At 33.3% G+C, this 14,935-nt stretch overlaps 2 pseudogenes; one reads left to right on the forward strand and one right to left on the reverse strand.

Moving 5' to 3' along the window:
- The window catches only part of LOC123936905, a 162,304-nt pseudogene extending 149,711 nt beyond the window's left edge, over nt 1-12,593 (forward strand).
- A 731-nt stretch (nt 12,594-13,324) lies between these two features.
- On the reverse strand, nt 13,325-14,106 carry LOC123933573 (annotated as a pseudogene).
- Nucleotides 14,107-14,935: the final 829 nt, after the last annotated feature.

Raw genomic sequence — 14,935 nt, forward strand, 5'->3', positions numbered from 1 at the left:
AGGAGGATATACACATCATTATAGGATCATTTAAATGAAAATTTTCACCTTCAAAGTGGTGACACAATCGATAGTCAATAGAGACAGGGAGTTAGAGCACAATCACAATGAGAACCACTTAACCTGAGTGATTACCTCCTAATTTCTGAGATAATGATAGAATGGAAGAAATGAAGCTAGATCTGAATCAGCAATTTCACTTGGAGAAGTGATAACAATTGGAAAAAAGGTTTCTAGGAATAAATTACAGTTAATTATTTTTCAAAGTAGACCTGATTTTTCCTGAATGTATTTTTCTTTACATAATTATTTAAATTTAATTAGTGTGTAATACTGAGAATGTCAAAGTCTCAACATTTATCAGGTTGGTCAGGAATATCTGAAATAGTCTTTGTTCAGTGGTGTCTTTGGAATAAGACCTACAAGAGCACCAAAGGCCAGATATAAAGGAGGCACAGGTAAGGTTTTCCAGTGCTTCTCCTTCCCCTTTTCTGAAGAGGACAGGTTGGGGAAAAACGTTATTCCTTAGTCATTCTACTTAAACTTTTGGCAAAATTATAAAAGGAAATGAGTAGTAATCCATAATACAGGTAATCCAATCATTCTTATCATAAGGGCAACAAGATACTTACTCAAATAAACATCATTTATGATGCCTCCTTATTTTTGTTGCCTTTAAATTTTAACATTTAAGACAAGAATAGAATGAACAAATGAAAATCTGTATTATTGTTTTTGAGTAAGAAAACTACATCATAGTGTTAATTCTACTAGTGAAAATTCATAAATTTGCTACATTACCAACAAAAACAACAGATTTTTTTTCCTGAAATAAGCCAGGATTATTTTCTTGCACTTAACTATATATTTTGTTTGTTTTGTTTATTGAAGAATGGGTTGTTTTGTATGTATGCATATTTTTATGCAAATATAATTTTCTTGGATATTACATTCTTCACCTTACTTATTAAACTGAACACTATATTTTTATGATCCATCAATGTTGTGCTTTATATACATTTAACCTGTCATTTAATAACTATTGCTAATATTCCATGGTGTGTATGCATATTTTACTTATCTACTCTGCCAATCATAGATAACAACATTGCCTAGGATGCCTGCCTGCCAGATAGAATACTGTGATGATATTCTGGTATATCTATACTTATGTAACTGAGCATTTCTATGTGATAGATACCCAGGAGTGTAAATTACTATTCATAAGTATGCCAGAATGTTTTCCAGAATTACTCCATTAGTCTACATTCCCATTACTTTAATATTTCTGGAATCTTACCCTTACTTCTATCTCATTATTTTTAATTTTGGTTATGTCCTAAATTACAGATGCAATGACTTCCAAGTAGGTTTTCCAGTATGCTAACCCATCTCTTCTAAGTAATAGCATATCACCCATACCAGTGCCAGAGTGGTCATTCCAAAGACATATCTGATTACGGTACTGTATTATTATATATAAGAGTAGATTTTGAAAATTCTTATCTCACGCACCAAAAAATTGTAACTATGTGAGGTGATGGATGTGTTAATGAACAATGTGGTAATCATTTTGTGATATATACATATAACAAGTCATGATGTTGTCTGCCTTAAACTTACAAAATGTTGTCAATTATAATGCCATAAAACTGAAAGAGAGAGAGGTGCCAGTTAGAAAACTCCATTCAGTGATAGGAACTTTTAATATAATGGTGGCAGTAGAAATACAAAGGAAGACCCAAATGTTAGAGATATTTAAAAAAAAATAATTCAGGGGCACCTGGGTGGCTCAGTCAGTTAAGCATCTGACTCCTGATTTTGGCTCAGGTCGTGATCTTGGGGTAGTGAGATTGAGCCCAGCTTTGGGCTCTGTGCTTAGGGCAGAGTCTGCTTGAGGGTGTCTCTCCCAATCCCTCTGGCCATCCTCCCCACTTGTGCTGTCTCTCTCTCACAATAAATAAAAAAATCTTTAAAAAATTAAAATAACAATTCATGCTTGATTGGGTACTAAGGCTCAAGTAAAGAGATGAGCTAAAATGACCTCAAGATTTATAGTCTGAGTCTAGAAAAAGGTGACAAAAATATGTACACAAAGATAACATTTTTTCCCTAGGAGAAAATGATGTGCCTATTTTTATACATACTAAGTTGACATAGAGGGGAAAAAAATCTACAGATAGTTGAAAATATATGTAAAATTTTAAAAAGCATACAATAAAGAAATGTCAATAAAATAGAAAAGGATATGTTATTTTTTTGCATTATTAGATTAATTATATTTTTTATTGCACCAGGGCTTTTCATTTCATTTTCCACTATCTATAATATGCTTCATGCTCAGTTTATTAAATTTATGTATATTACATACAAAACTTGATGCAATAAAACTATTTAAGCAACACTAGTCACAAATTAAACCCATTAAATTTTCTTAAAATTTAAATATAAAATAATGCATTTATTTTGTCTGATTTAAAAAAAATTTCCCAATGTTTTAAATAATAATAAAATCTGTAAAAATAGTTAAATTTAAGTCTATTGTAAACTACAACACCAATGGTTTAATCCATGTCATTATTTTTCTGTTTTGAATTTTATATCTTCTAGGAACTATAAAAATATTTACACGACATTTTCCAGGGTTATAGTAATCTTAAAGCACCCCACCTCTCCATTCCATCCCAGACACACACACACACACACACACATACACACACACAAAGTCTCAGGTCAGATCAGGTTATGAATCAGTTTATTCTCGTTGACCCTAAATATTTCACATTTAATTCATATTATCAAGCTTAGCTTCCTTTTTATGGTAAACTTCACTTGTTAGATAAATAAGGCTCTTAAGTCCTATCCATTTATTTAAGCATTAAGTTATCACATCATATTGTTCACTCCCCCACTCACGAAATGTTGTATGTTTTGGCAACCTTGACCATCCTTGCATAATCAAATTTATATATCATAATGATATAGCTACTTGATTTATTATCATTATTTCAAAAATTACAACTGCCTTATTAATCTTAAGCACAGACATCATGTCCTAGGAGATGAGGATATACCTGTGCCTTAAGTTCCACTTGTTAGGGCATTTAGCATCATCTTGAAACATGGTACTATTGACTACTATTTCATTACAGGCATGTGTGCTAGTTTCTGACTCAAGACATGGAAAGAGCTGCCTTGCAGTTGGCACAGGTGAAGTAAAAGTGTAAGCCTAATCTTGGTATTGGTTGAGCACTGGTGATGCATAAAAATGCTGCTACTTCTGGGCCATTTCTAGAGTCATAGATGGGAGAACATATGCCATTTAAGATTATGATTCCTATTAATTTTTCCAGTTCTATATATAATGTTGATCCATCTTTATTATAAGGGTTTCATTTCCCAATAATCTTCCTTCCTATAATGGCAATCTCAAAATAAAGGTGTCAACTGAATAAAAGCTGAGAATAGTGTCAAAGAATCAAAAAAAAAAAAAAAAACAAGAGCAGGTTACTGCATTTGTTAATTAGTGAATGTGAAAGAAAAGGATACCAGTGAAACTGTGGGATTATTGTTATGGACAAAATAAAGCAAGGAAGGAAGGATTAGATAGTAAACAAATGGAAAAGGCTGAACCACAACTTACATTATCACAGACAAGGAAGAGAAGTACTTAGGATATTCATAATCAATGCATATGTAAAAGAAGTAGCCAGTAGAGAGACCATGATCTAAGATTCAGAAAAGGGAGTGGTCAAACCTAAGAAATGTGGATATAATGAATTTGAAGAAAAATAAGAAGTAATTGGCTTTATAGAATAAAGTAGACAAATATTATATACAGTCACATGTATAAAGATAGAGAAATATGAAATAAAGATGGAAGGAAGAGGAAAGGAAGTTGGGGAAAACTCTGAAAAAATATTTGCTTGCTGATTTGTTTAATAACAAATAAACAGAAGTTTTTTTAAGGAACAGGGTCTGGTTTATGACAGAATAGCCAACAGTAATTTTTGTGGTCCAAAATAATCACAGAAAAAAGTTTAAGATGGGGCAGATCTACAACTGAGGTTAGGCACAAAATATATCACTGAAGCCCAAAGGATTACAGATCCTAGATACTCCAGCTGCCTGGCTATGTGGAGTTGAAATCCAACAGATGTCTCTTTGATAACTTTAATGTATTAGGGATATTAATTATTAGGTGTCTTAATGTATAGATAATTTCAGTGTGTCAACTCATTTTTATCAGATTCTCCCTCAGCTTAATATTAAGAGATAAGCAGGTACATCATTCCAGGACCCACTCAGTTCCCTGAAGGACCTCTTTAGGAAATGTTTGTGACTGTGCTAATTACATTGGAATTGCATTGGATTTAGATGTAAATTTAAGTGGACAAATACCAAAGAACATTTGAACTCTCAACACTCTGATTCTAAGAAAAGTTGAATAAATGAAAACTGTGAACTCGCTTTCCAAGTTTGTTCCGTAGGGTTAGTTAATTATTGGAGGAATTTGAATCATCAAATGATTCATAGCTGCCAGTGATACAACTGAAGCAAAAAATAAATAAAATAATTCTGTCTACATAGTTTAGTCAGGAGAACTGCTTTGTATCCCATAATTGCATTTTTTGGGGAAATGTTTGGCACATTGTCGATACTTATCAATGTTTGTTAAAGAAATAAATGCTTCCATCCCAAATTCTTTCTGCTAGTCTTCTGTAACACACAATAGCCTTATAGTTGCCAGTTTCTCATTTCCCTTTCTTTTACAATGTAGTCTATAAATAATACAGGAGCAATTAAGGTGTACAGGAGTTTCTGGTAATGACATTTTAAATTAATTTGTACATTCTGTGATAGCTAAATTAATAATAGCATTTTCCTGGACAATTAAAGAGTGACCTCTTACCAGAACTTTTATCTGGTGTTGTCATATATTATTGGAAGCTAAGACAATGAAAAAAATTAAATTTCCTATCTTTGTCTTTCACAAAAACAGTTCTGCTTCTGCCACATTAGCAAGTTTTAAGTAACTTTCAAGTCCTAAAATTTAAGCTGCAGTAATCTTTTCTATACTTGCTTTTCAAGATGACTTGTACTAAAAAAAGTGTAGAAATGCATGTCACCTTCAGGGGCACGACGGTAATCTTGTTTATACCTATTTTACAGAACTTCTTATATGTAAAACTGAATTTGAATATTTGTAGAAGAAAAATAATAAAGTACTTTCAGCAGCTTTCTACAAATGTAACTTTTTTATCTTCAGGTATAATGACTACTCTCTTCTCATAGCATTGTCAAGTCAGATGGTTATTTAGAGGGAAGAAATATCATGATTAAATATTTACTTATTTATCCAATGTTAATGAGGTACCTTATATATATATATTATTTTTTTTGGCAAGGAAACAGTAATAATAGGACTGTAATAATAGGACTCACTGTAATAATCACTGTAATAATAGGACATGTTCATACAGTGCTCTTTTTTTTTTTTTTGAGAAAGTATTGAGGCCATGTTTGGAGAGCTTGGATTTGGCCTGAATCTCACACTACTCCTTGAGGTTTTTTTGTTTGTTTGTTTTCTTTTTAATTTCTTTTCAGCATAACAGTATCATAATAGATAATTTTAATCACTACTATATCCTTTTTTTTCCCTATTGGACCTTTGGATAACTAAAAATATTAACTTTGGTTAACATTTTAAAAAGTTGAACTTCTGATCTGACTCTTTCTTCAGTGCTTCCATCTCACTTAGAGGCAACCCTTTCTTTCCCAGTGTCAGACTAAAAACACTGGAGTCATCTTCGTCTCCTTCTCTATTCATGTCAGTCATCTAAAATATCAGCCAATCCTGTTGGTTCTAATGAGAATATAATCTAATATTATACCACCTCTTACCACTGGAGAAAACACTTGTGACAGTCACACATAAGATATGAGCTGACTGAAATATTAACATTTTATCAGAAGCTTATAGAACAGTTCATCACATGCCAACAGGGCTCCAGTATAATAACAGTGGATTTTTGCTCAAAGCGCTACAGGGGCAGACCACAAATAAAAAACAAAATGCTTCTGATAGGCTCATCAGTAGACTGGTTACAGTTCAGGAAAAAATTAGCAAATTTGAGAATATGCCAATAGAAAATTCTTTAACTGAAATTCAGAGAGATTAAAAAAAAAAGAACAAAATATCCAGGAATTGCAGGTCAGTTTTAATAAATATAATATATATGTATGTGAAATACCAGAAGATAAAGAAAGAAAATGAAGCATAAGAACTATCTGGAGTAAAATGGCTATAAATTTTATAAAAGTAATGGGAGAAACCATTTACAGAGGCAGGAAACTCAACAATTACCAAGTAGGATAAAGATTAAAGAATCTACATGTAGGAATGTCATATTCAAACTGCAGAAAACTAAAAACAGAGGGATAATATTGAAAGAATTCAGAGGGAAAAAATAAAAACAAAACATCTTGCCTGTAGAGAAGCAAGGATAAGAATTGCATCAGACTGTTTATCAGAAACCTTGCAAGAGGGTGGAGTGAAATATTTAAAGCAATGAAAGAGAAAAGTCCAGAATTCCATATGCATCAGAATTTCCCTTCAGAGGTGATAGAGCAATAAAGATGTTGTAGGACAAATAAACTGAAAGAATTTGTATCAACAGTAGACCTTACCTGGAATGAACATTAAAAGAAATATATCTGGGAGAAAAGCATGATAAAAATAAGTATTATGGGATGAATATTTGTGTTCTATCCAAATTCATATGTGAAGCCCTAATCCTCAATCTTATAGCACATGAAATTGGGCACTTTGGTAGGTAATTAGGTTTAGATATCCTCATAAATGTATTTCCTTCAAGATGGCATTAGTGCCCTTATAAGAAGAAGATAACATGTGATCTTTCTCTCCATTAGTACGTATCAAAGAAAGGCCATGTGAGCACACAGGAAGAAGATGGTTATATTGGCACCTTAATCTTTGACTTTTTGGCTTCTGGAGTTGTGAAAAATACATTTCTTTTTAAATCACCCAGTCTATGGTATTTGGTTATAGCAGCCCAGGCAGACTAGGATGATCAGAAACTCAGAACTGAAAGAAAATAAAAGAATGTTGGAGAAGAAATAAATGAAAGTAAATAAAGTCTTTTCTTATTGTTAATTGATCTGATCGATAACTTACTCAAGTAATATTAGTAACAATGCATTGGGTGATAATAACTCTGCATAGGTGAAATGAGTAGCAGTGATGTTATAAAGGATGTGAAGGAAGAAGAGGGAGCACTTTTTTTTTTTTTTTAAGATTTTATTTATTTGGCCAAGAGAGAGACAGCAAGAGAGGGAACACAAGCAGGGGGAGTGGGAGAGGACGGAGCAAGAAGCAGCCTTCTCAGTGAGTAGGGAGCCTGATGAAGGCAGAGCTCAATCCCAGGACCCTGAGTTCAAGACCTGAGATGAGGACAGACACTTAATGACTGAGCCACCTGGGAGCACTCTGAAGACAACTGTGCTACCAGTGAAACTGAATGGAGCTATTTGAGAGTGGGTTAGTTAAAAATACATATTGCAAACTTTTTAAAAGAGGCATATTTGATATTTTAAGAGCAGAATGAAATGGAATCATGTAAAACGATATAAAAACTTAACTTTAAACCAAAGAAGGCAGCAAAAAAAGAGAGATGAAAATAACAGTGCAATGAACTGAAAATAGTTACAAACAAAATAGATATTATGAAAATAGATGGCATAACCATATCAGTAACCACATTAAATGTGAATGGTCTAGACATACCAACAAAAACCACAGAGTATCAGTGGTGGCAGCAGAGCAGACTAAAACTTTTGCAGATAAATCTTTTGGGGAAATTCTTAGGCCCAGCTTTTCAATGACCTCTTAGTTTCTGAGCGTTCTCTGATTCTTGGCCTCTGGTCTTTTGTTGATTTTGTGATTTCCTCAGTGATGTGATTCCAATTCACTCTCCTTTTGTTTATTTAACCCGAGGTCTATTTCTGTATCTTCCATGACAATTCCTATGTGAAATAATATTTGTAACTACCCTGGTCTGTGAGAAACATAAGTTGACACATTAGAAAAAGAAAAAGAAAAACAAATGTATTTGATAACATTTTTCCCATAAATAAAATTGTGATTAATTAAATTAACAATGCATGTAAAGACATGCTTTATTTTGATTGCATCTCTGAAATATGGTGTCATATTTGGAGAACAAATTTACTTTAGCACAAACAATTGTTTGTTAGTCCAACTTGATCCTTCAGCTATATTGGTAAATTTTTTTTCTTTAAGATTACAGTGAAACTCACTTTTGTGGTGGTAGAAGATGTTGCTAATGAGAATGAAAGTTAAATGGGAAAAAGGAAATAAGCTGCCTTAAGAAGTGAGGCAGCAATTAACCTGTAAAAATGGTAGCAACAAATTCACAAAAACATTTACTGCTGAGATCTAATCATTAACTATTCATCAAATGAGGTCAGCAAAACAACTTGAAAACTCTCTCACAGAAAGCAACAAAATCAAGCAATAAATTAAAATACAAGGAGACAAACCATAAGAGACTCTTAATCCCAGGAAACAAATTGAGGATTGCTGGAGGTAGGCAAGTAGGGATAGGGTGGCTGGGTGATAGACATTGGGGATGATATGTACTATGGTGAATGCTGTGAATTGTGTAAGACTGATGATTCACAGACCTGTAGTCCTGAAGCAAATAATACATTATATGGTAATAAAAAATAAAAAATTAATAAAAATTTAAAAATAAAAAATTAAAATACAAATCAAGGCAATATAAATAATATAAAACATTGGACAACAGGACTTCTGGAAAGACATACTTAATAAGATGATGTTAATAAGACTTGTTCATTTTAATCACAGATAATTTGCTGTCCATGGTTTAGACTAAGACAAGCTTAAATATTGGTAAATTGAATGTGGTATGGTTAAACATACTGAAACTTTTAAAATAATTATAATTTGATAGGTTTTCAGTTTGTTGAAACTATTGGCCATTTGAAGCACGTTAACACATCCTTTTTCTCATTAAGATCTTGTTGACCCATGTTCACAGCTCAGTACAAAGCAGGCAGTTTGAATCAATTTGACTGATTGTTGTTGTTACACAAGTAAGGACATAATTTTATAGCAGCTTTTATTCTTGACTTATAATCAAAGCAAAAGTTCACTTTAAAGACTATGGGGCAACAGTTTTGTTCTCTAATTAAAATTCTAGCCTTACAAGTTTATAGATTTTAAATGAAGCTATTTACATTCATAAAGAAGGATATTTTTTCTGAACCAAATTAACATTAGTGCAACCAAGGGAGGAGGGTTAACTCAACACAGACATTTGAGGGTGTTCAGAAAATTGTTAATATTACTTTTCTTTAAAATTATCTTAAAGGGATCAGATTGCAGGAAGCAATATATATATATATATAGCTAGTTAGTTAGTTAGATATAAAGTAAACAAGAATCGTGGAAGGAGTACATGGAGGCAGAGTCCCAAGTCCTTGAGGGGGATTGACAGAGATGTGAGCTGGAGGCAAAGATGGTGACAAGGAAGTCACAAATTAAAAATCCCAGGGGCACAACATCTTGACCTTATGATTTCAAGACCTTGGGGCTGACAGATCAAGGGCCACAGGTAGCAATAAGCACTCTACTCTCCCACCTCTGCTCCAGGGTAAACCCTAGATTCATTATAATGCATTTCCATTGCAGGTACACTCTCCCCTCCTTGGTGAAAACCTGCCAGTGTCAAAAACTCCCACTTTTAATCTGTGAGAGGAAGTTTTCAAAGGAGTAGAAGCAGCCTCTCTTAGAGAGGACCTCATGGTACCCCCCAGTTCCTCCCAGCCCAGAAAGAGGCATCAAATATCCAATCTCAGAACAATCTACGGACAGGGTTCATCTCCCAGAACCTTTCTGCTTTCCCACAATTAAGATTGTACTTTGCTTTAATAAACTGCTTGTGTTTGCTACTTTCCTTCTGGCTGTCTTTATTCAAGGGTGGATCATCACGTAAATCTTTTCATGGGGAATCCAAGGATGGAGATCTCCATTCACACAATGCAGACTCTTCTACCAGTAACAGTAATACATTGTCCTGGAGAACTTGAGTTCTTGAGAACTGCTCTTTCTTTGATAATTTAATTTAATATTGGTGCACTATATAGTAAGAGTTAAATGACCTTGACATATTAATACAATTTGTACATGATTTAATTAAAATAGGAAATATAAGCTATTTAGCAAAACTTATGTGAAGAGACAATTTTAAAAGATATATTTCTATCTTAATACAGACATTGAATTGGGTGATTCTTTATTTCCAGGGACTGAATAATCTAAATGCTTATCATTCAATGACTGTAACTTTCATTTATAGCTATAACATAGAAAGCACATCACATAAAGCTCAAGCCTCCTAGGCTTTTGTGCACAAAAAGAATAGAGTATTTAGAGCATTATTCAATTATTGCCAGCCCTTATTTCATTTCCTAAGAGTTCTGAACAAATGAGAGTGTTGGACAAGTTTATAGTCTTTGACTTTCTTTCCATGTTAAAAATGGCTTGGACATTTAATAAGTTATTGTGTTCTACAATTCCAATTATTTTTAATAATATGATGATATAGATTTACATAGATTATAATATTGCATAATATATAGCAAAATAAATTATAATATATAATACATATATAAGAAATATTTAATATATATTATGTATAATAAAAATAATATTATATATAGATAATCACACACAAATCAGAGAATACAAAGTTCATTTTCCTTTTACTTCCTTGCCTTAATTTTATTTTGACATTTAAATATATTTTTATATTTTTCACTATTCATTTTGTATTTTGCTTTAATATTTACTCATAACTTTCATTTCTTTCACTATTTGGTTAACATTTGGTTAACATTCTGGCATTAAGCAGCCTTAGTACAAATCACTCAATTTATACTATATATAAACTAAGTTTTGTTTTACCCGAATAAATTTGACAACAACTGAAAAATATCATAAAGTTACCTCCGCAGTTAGCTTTTTGGTGGGAGTTACCTCAGAATTTTTTCTGTTTTTTCTTTCATCTTTGATCTTTTCAGAGGCTATTAAAATTCATACTTCATTAATCTGGTATAAATTAGGGAAGAAAGCATTCCATCTGTATGGATTTTCTAGTTCTTCAATTTTAATAGTGTATGTGTTTTCTGAATTATGAAATGCTTCCAATCTTCAACTATAACTTAAAAGTTTATTGCCTACCTAGCTCAATTACAAACTTTGTATTTTAGTTTTGAAAGCAGATTCAGTGAACTTCTGTGAGGAATGAAGAGAGAGAAAGTTACTTCGAAAATAACCATTGGAAACCGTTTTTGGTGTGTTATTTATTCAATATAAAGTTGCATTTACTAAAAATTTATTTAATAATAATATTCTATCCCTGCTATGAAGAGAACTTACAAAGAAGCAACTCTTAGGAAAGCATTTATTAATGGTGTAAAAAAAAACCAAACCCTATTTCTTCTGTTATTCATTAGTTCCTCCTGCAATTCACTACTAGGAAGGTATAAAAAAAGTATAAAAAAGAAGAAAAGAGGGGCGCCTGGGTGGCTCAGTGGGTAAAAGCCTCTGCCTTCAGCTCAGGTCATGATCTCAGTGTCCTGGGATCGAGCCCCGCATCGGGCTCTCTGCTCAGCGGAAAGCTTGTTTCCCTCTCTCTCTCTGCCTGCCTCTCTGCCTACTTGTGATCTCTGTCAAATAAACAAATAAAAAAAAGAAGAAGAAGAAAAGAAAGGAAGTGAGGGAAAGAAGGAGGGAGGGCAGGCAGGAGGGAGGAAAGAAGAAAGGACAAAGGAAGGAAGAAAGGATAGAAGGAAAGAAGGAAGGAAGTGAAGGACAATAAGAGAAGGAGCTTATGCTGGAAATTTTTTTGAAAATTCTGGGTCATTTATCTACATTGGAATCTAACAATGTCTGACTTTATCAGAAAGATCTGAGAGGAAAGGAAACTGTCATTTCTTATTTAATTCCATATATTTTTTTGAACAAAAGGAAACTATTTCTTTTTATTTAATTCCACAAAGTTTTTGTGTGATCCACCAGTAAAAAGGAGTGACAAAAACAAAGGCTTGCAAACTAGTGGAAGCAGGAGAAACAAAATATAAGTAAGCAATAGAAAGAGGATCAGTTAGGAGTAGGGGTTGGCAGTGTTAGCTGCGGTCTAGAACACAACACTTACAAGATGGACAGGCATGATAATTGGGCCTCTAAAAACAATTTGTGAAAAACAAATATACAGTCTTAAGATAGAATATGTATCTAAATACCCAGAAGCATCCCCCTTTGTAAGATTTGTAACAAAAATTAATATGAATGGAATTAATGTTCTAATGGAGTGGTGGACCCAAGAGTCTCATCAGTGCTAGCAAAATGACAGAATTCCTACAGAATCAAAGTTGTCCTGTAAAAGCTCCAGTGTCTAATGATGTCTAAAGAAAACATGAAACTCTCTCAGCCACCTGAAGGACAATGTTACAATAATTAATCAAAAAGAGAAATCACACCCCCTATTTGATATAGGCATTTTCCACAGTAGTACGTTTTCTAAATATGTTTTGTAGACTTCAATGTAATGGAAAGGAAGGTCCCATTCAAAGGTAATTTATCTTAACATACTGCAAATTACACTAATTTTTTGTCCATTTGATATGCCTACGTTATGCAATAATAAAAAAGTAAGCAATAAGAGTAAGATCAATATAATTATATTGCATGTTAGAAGCTGAGAAATGTCATGCAAAAAAAAAGTAAAATAAAATAAATAAGGAGAGAAGGCAGGAAGAGAAAACTAATTAGTGGGACTCTTACTAATTGTGAAGCTGAAATATAAACAAAGATCTCAAATTGGTGAAGGCATTGGTCACAGATACTGGGGAAGAGTGGCCCAGCCAGAGGGAAGACATTGTAATGACCCTGCAAGGGAATCGTAAATGGTGAGTTTGACAAAGAACAAGGTGGCAAATGTGACCTTGCAGGACAGAGTGAGTGACTTCTGGGAGGGAAAATGGAGGGGTTTTGGCCAAAATGTGAAAATAACTCACTTAGATTTCTCTAACTGTTAGTTTAAGAAGTGTGTTTTGGGTATGTGCATGGATATGTGTGTATATAGTTATTTATTTAGTTAAGGTAAAATCTAGATACAGATTAAGGCACATGTCTTCAGTATAGAATTTGATAAGGTTTTGTTGTTGTTTTGCATTTATTTTATGCAGAATTTATTCCTGGGCCATACATTTTTTGTTTTTTCAGTTTCTTCTGGAACATCTTTTTCTTCTGTGCAACCTCTTCTTCTGGCTTAGGAATAGTCTGCTCTTTTTCAGTAAGGATCATCTCTCTGTGGCAGAGAGAGCTCCTGTTTGGGTAAATCAGACCAGGAGCCTGGTAAATTCTACACTGCATCTTTGGGACTTTGTTCACCTGGATGTGCTCCATGACTAGAGAATCAACATCTACACCCTTAAGTTCAGCACAACTCTCTGCATTTTCAAGCATGTGCAGTAAAAATTCAGCACTCTTTCTGGGCCACCGACCCTGTGTCCAGAACCACTGTTTGTCCCAGGACCACCTTCCAACTCTACCATTGTAGTGACAGAATGGCACAGTGCCTCTGCAAAGTGACATCTTTCAGATACTTGGCGGCTACTTGGATATGCATACCCCTAAAGGCCTGGGCAGTTTTCTTTCCTTTTCTTTTTCTTTTAATTAATTAATTAACTAATTAATTAATTTACCTGACACAGAGAGAGAGAGAGCACAAGCAAGGGAAGCAGCAGAGGAGAGGGAGAAGCAGGTTCCCTGTTGAGCAGGGAGCCCATGTAGGACTTAATCCCAGGACCCTGGGATTATGACCTGAGCTGAAGGCAGATGCTCAACAGACTGAGCTACCCAGGTGCCCCGTTGGCAGTATCAAGTGTCTTTCTAGAGTGAACATGAAGATTTTAACCACTTGATTTGTGTGATTTTGTAGGGTTTCCGGGGTGAACTGAAGAGAAAACCATTTTCAGAGATCATGTCAGTCCACTTATGGCGAGAGCCAATATGATAAAGTTTGATAAATATATAAACTGATATAACCAATACCAAAATCAAAACCCAGAAGAACATTTCTACCATATCAGGTAGTTCCTTAGTGCTTCTTACAACTCCTGTTCCTTACAGGAAGCCAGTGTTCTGATTTCCATCACCATAATATAATTTTATTTGTTTTTACACTTCATATAAAAGAAATCACACAGAATGTACTTATATACTCTTCTGTTTCTTAAATAAATATAAATAAATGGTAAATATTCAACCATTAGACAATTTTATTGCTTATAATTTTCAGCTATTATGAATATAGATGCTAAAAATATTCTTGTGCAAGTCTTTTTATAGACATATAGACATATTATGTTTTTAATTAAGTTTTTAAATTTAATTCTAGTATAGTTAACATATATTGTTAGTTAGTTTTAGATATACAGGTATTGAGGACATATCTTGTTTTATCACACCTCACTTTATTCACTTCCCAGAATTTTTTTTTTTAACAAATTATAAGATTGTGGTAACTCTATGTTGAACAAGTTCATCGGTGTCATTTTTCCAACAGCATTGACTCATTTTATGTCTCTGTGTCACCTTTTAGTAATTCATCTAATATTTTAAACTTTTACATTATTAATACATGTATTATGGTGATTTGTGATCAATTTTCTTGGATGTTGCTATTGTAATTGTTATTTACAATACATTGAACAATGCCTCGATATGACAACAAAATTCATCAATAAATGTTATGTGTGTTCTCTACTCCACTAACTGAATAGTCTCCTGTCTCTTTCC

The sequence above is a fragment of the Meles meles genome, chromosome 2 (genome assembly GCF_922984935.1).
Source record: "Meles meles chromosome 2, mMelMel3.1 paternal haplotype, whole genome shotgun sequence".
NCBI classification, from domain to species: Eukaryota; Metazoa; Chordata; class Mammalia; order Carnivora; family Mustelidae; genus Meles; species Meles meles.